The following is a 5,077-nucleotide window of genomic DNA, read 5'->3' as shown; positions in this document are numbered from 1 at the left end:
CTTTGGACCCCCTGGAGCAAACTTCACCAAACCTGGTTGGTATTATCAGGAGAGTGTAAAGAGGGGATTGGAATGTGACAGTTTTTGCTAGCACCTCTTTTGTTGTTTCAGTTTGTGCTATCTCTTGCTTGGCGCTATTCCCAGAATGGTCTGGCCTTGCCTGAGAAACTTACCTGTGAAAGTTTCAAAAGAAGTTGGACCAACGTTCTCTTGATCTCTGTCTTTTGATATTCAGTTCTCTCAAGGACTATGACCAATCTAGCCATCTTAAAGATTTTTCTGCTTTCATGAAGATTCTATTGTATGGACTCAGTTTGTTACAGATAGTCTCCCAACAAATCTCTGAAATTTTGGTGCTTCTAGCCTAAAAACTCTGCCCCCTGTAGGCCAAAAACAAAAAAAACACTGAAAAATTAAAAAAACCCACAAACGGGGGGGGCGGAGCTTCAGACATGCAATGGGGGGGTTGAACCCGAGAACCCCCCTTACCTACGTCCTTGACAGGATGGTAGTGGTGGGGAAATGGGGATATGATACTTGGCTGCCTTCTGTGATGCACCCTCTCCCTTTTGTCTAGTGATGCCATGACCTATGGATCAAGCTTTGTAAATTTCTCTTCTAAGATCAGCATTCTATTGCTAGTCTGGTCCCGGCAAAAAACCAAACAAAACTATAAGTTGAAACTGCCCAAAATATTTCTACTACGATAGCTTGTAGGGGAGGACATCTAAAATGGAAAATGGATGGCAATGAACAGGAGAAATCAAGCTTGCATGCAGCTATACCAAGCCACGAAGATTCAAACCTCCAATCTTAGTACAGCATTGCAGTATCAATAGACTCTTCATGTAAAAAAATTGGAGAATACTCCCTTCACCATGTTACCAGTGATGTCCTGCACCCAGGCAAACAAAAGCCAACTTTTCATCTGATAAGCAAAATGAATACAGGACAGAAAACAAGTCCCACATAGAAAAAGGATGGTGTAAAACAAACACAGAATGCTAAGCAAAGATTGCAAATTGTCTGCTTCAAAACTGCACGGTAAGTAGTACATGGATAAAGGGCCTATGTATTATTCCAGTTTTTATTGTATAGTTTTGCAGTTGTGTAATTCCCTTTGAGACAAAATTAGAAAATTAAATTAATAAATGAAATTAATTATCATCATTCTATTTATTTATTTATTTATTTATTTATTTATTTATTTATTTATTTATTTATTTATACCCCGCCCAGCCCCCAAAGGGCTCAGGGTGGCTTACAATGTCATAAAGCCATTGTCTTTTGACATCAAAGGGGTTAGATTTATAGAGAATTGAGTGGCTCTAAACTATACTAGCTAAATACAGCCTCCAAATACAGAAGCTGTATGCCTCTGAATACTAGGTGCTAGTCACAACGTAGGAAGCAGTGACAGGCATGCTGACCTTGGATGTGCCCAGTGGTTGTTGGCTGGCTGTTTCCAGAGGAGCAAGCGATTGGATGAGATTCACCTTGGTCTGATCCCACAGAGCAATTCTTCTGTTCTGCTGCCATCTTATGGAAATCCTAGAAAATGCCTCTTTAACAATGCTTGACTGAAGCCTCATTCCCAATTAGTGAGTACACATAAAGAGAAATGCCTTTCAAACTTTTTCTGCTCTAGAAGTTCCAACTATGACCTCTGGGTGTGTGCTGAACTGACCTTCTTCCCTTATGGATATACTTCTAGTTGGTTGCTTTGGGGACAGATCAGTTTGTTTCTTAAAAACGGCATACTGAAAAGACAATGAATAGCAGCAGACTACACCATTAACAAATTAATTACACCAAATCAGGCAGAATTTCCACTGAAAATTTAATCTAGATACAACCAAGTTTCAAAAGAATCGGCACCTTTTCATCCAGGTTCCAACATCCCCACTGCCTCATGTTTCTAGTGAAGACATCTAGGCCTGCCCCTTTGGTGGGGTATGTGTGTGCCTGCTGTCAGGGATACAATCAGGTCCTGTCACCTGCTCTGTGGCCAAGATACCTGTCTAGGGACTGCTGGTCACATGATGATATCACCCCGGTTTGGTGAAATTTGGTTCATGGGGGCCAAAATTATGTACCCTCAAAAGTATAGCCCCCATCTCCTATTAGCTCCCACTGGAAACAATGGGGGATTGGGGCAACCCTTTGGGAGTCCATAGCTTTGGACCCCCGGGACCAAACTTCACAAAACCTGGGTGGTATCAGTATGAGACTCTGATGATGATACCACCCAGGTTTGGTGATGTTTGGTTCATGGGGGCCAAAGTTATGGACCCTCAAATGTGTAGCCACCATCTCCTATTGGCTCCCATTGGAGTGTTTTTTCAAAAAGGTCCATATACAAGCAGGTCCAGGAAAATCCCGTGATAAGTGGGGGGGCGGGGGGGGGGGAGAAAACGGGACTGATCTGTGTTCCACGGTTCAGCAGTGGGGAGATTGCGAGGAAACCTAGATATTTCGGATGACTATCCCAGGATTTATCGCTCTCAAAAAACGAGCTACAACAAAGGTCAGTGTTGCCAGCCAGCTGAAACTTCATTAATGGAGGTACACCCACCCCATACTTCTGGCAGCCCAGTCCAATTAAATGATGCACATTTTTTCAGAGGATGTCCAGGGAACAACACCACACCAAATATGGGTGTATTCAATGGATCTCACTATTGTTTAAATTTAGTGGAAAGTGCTGGTGGGTGTGGATTTCTGATTTTTTTCCCCCCCTTCTCCCAATCCCCCAAAAGTTGACGTCCAGGGTCACAGAACCTATCTGAAGAAGAAGAGTTTGGATTTATATCCCACCGTTCTCTCCTGTCAGGAGACACAAGGTGGCTTACAAGCACCTTTCCCTTCCTCTCCCCACAACAGACACCTTGTGAGGCAGGTGGGGCTGAGAGAATTCCAAAGAACTGTGACTAGTCCAAGATCACCCAAAAGGAACATAGGAGTGTGGAAACACATCTGGTTCACCAGATTAGCCTCTGCCACTCAGGGAGAGGAGTGAGGAATCAAACCTCAGTCTTCAGATTAGGGTTTAGAACCTTGGGCTGCTGGGGGAAGGAGAAAATGGCCAAAACCTACAGTCCCCCATTTTGAGCAGGTTAATGACCTGAGAAGCATCTTGCATTTGTAATGGAACTCTTTGTTCCTTCATATTCGTGATGAGTTCAGTTTGAGCTTTTGGTTCAACCCACCTCCACTGCACTTCTAATTCTTTGGTGCAGAACAAATGCTGGAAAAGGAACAGACTGTTAATGAGTCCTATGAGGACAGGTTGGAGGAACTCAGTATGTTTAGCCTGGAAAAGGGGGGGGGGACACACATAGTTCCTCACAGAGGTCTTTGGGCAGAAAATGGACAGTCATTTATCAGGAACATTCCAGCTTTTAATTTCCTGTATAGAACAAGAGCTTGGACTGGCTAGCTTATAAGGCTCCTTCCAAGTCTATCATCCTGTGAAAACTGAAGAGAAGCTTAAAAACTGACAAGGAACAGGGTAACCATCATACTGCACTAAAGAGATCAACCAAGGAGAGGCAGTGTGGAAAAGGAGGGAAGTCTTCAAAGCCAGTACAAGTAGTGTGGGAAGTGAAAGACTTTGTGCTGTTTCTCAAGCTAAGACTTCAGAGGGAGGCTTGATTGGAGAGTCACACAGAGATAGAGAGAGACAGGGGTCAACCCAATAGGTATCTTCTCTCTCTCTTTTTTCTTACTGCTCTGACACTATCCCTTGGATGTACAGATTGCTACTCTCAGGGAAATCCTTCCTTCCTTCAACCTTTTATAATCTTTCTCCATCCCACTTCTCCATCTGGCAGAATGCAGGTTCTGTATCTCCCTCCAACCTAGTTAGACTATATTTATTCTGTCCTATCCAGGAAAGGAGTTCCTACAATCAATGAAGGATGTTAGTTTGAGTAGAAGACTGCAAGTAATTTTGTTCCCGAACACGCACAGAATACATGGGTTTTGCTGCACCCAATAGCCTTGGTGCACTCTGCTATATTACTATTTTTATATATATGAAAACTGCAGATCTCCAGGTGGGATCCGGAGTTTTCCCCCCAAAAGAAGAGTTATCCAGACTACACATGTCAGTTCTCTTGAGAAACTGGCACCTTCAGTGAACTGACCCTACTGTATACCACAAATTGTACCCCACATTCCCCCTTCCCTAACCCACCCCCAAATCACCAGGAATCTCCCAGGCTGCAGCTGGCAAAGACTGCCCTATCTGTAAGATTTATTCTATCTCAGTGCCTAAATGACAACAAAGGAGATGACAAGAAGTGTCCTTGAGAAGTGAGTTCAGTAAGCATGGGGACAGGAACCTCTGTGCAACTGGGTTTACTAGTTCAGCATAGAAAGCTACTATGTATGAGATCTTGTGGAGGGTGCTTGGGGCTTAGACGCTTGCCAGTGGTTGGGTCTTGTGTTTGGAGAGAGGAAGCTGGGCTATTGATTCTGGGTAGCTGGAATCCAGACAAAGACTGCTCAGTAGCATTACTGTGGCATTGCTCTATACTAGCGATGGCGAACCTTTTCGAGACCGAGTGCCCAAATTGCAACCCAAAAACCACTTATTTATCGCAAAGTGCCAACACGTGGTAATTTAACCTGAATATTGAGGTTTTTGTTTAGAAAAAATGGTGCGTTACTCAGGAATAAGCTTGGTGGTAGTTGATGGCTTTGCTTTGAAGCAACCGTGCAACTCTTCCAACGGGTGAATCACGACCCTAGGAGGGTTTACTCAGAAGCAAGCCCTATTGCCAGCAACCGAGCTTACTCCCAGGTAAAGGATTGCACTTTAGTTTAACAGTGCTTAACAGGGTTACCTACACTACTTCCCCCAAACTAGGTCTTAGGTTTAATGCTAATAATCGAGCGCAGCGGCCCAGGCCAGCCTAGATGTGTGTGTGGGGGGTGGGGACTCTGTTTGCGCGTGCCCATAGAGAGGGCTCTGAGTGCCACCTCTGGCACCCGTGCCATAGGTTCGCCATCACTGCTTATACCATTTAGTTGGGAGCTACTGAAGTAACGTGCTCTAAACAGAAGGGCTACA

Source organism: Sphaerodactylus townsendi, linkage group LG03, assembly GCF_021028975.2.
Source record: "Sphaerodactylus townsendi isolate TG3544 linkage group LG03, MPM_Stown_v2.3, whole genome shotgun sequence".
Taxonomy (NCBI): domain Eukaryota; kingdom Metazoa; phylum Chordata; class Lepidosauria; order Squamata; family Sphaerodactylidae; genus Sphaerodactylus; species Sphaerodactylus townsendi.
This window is presented reverse-complemented; position numbering follows the sequence as displayed.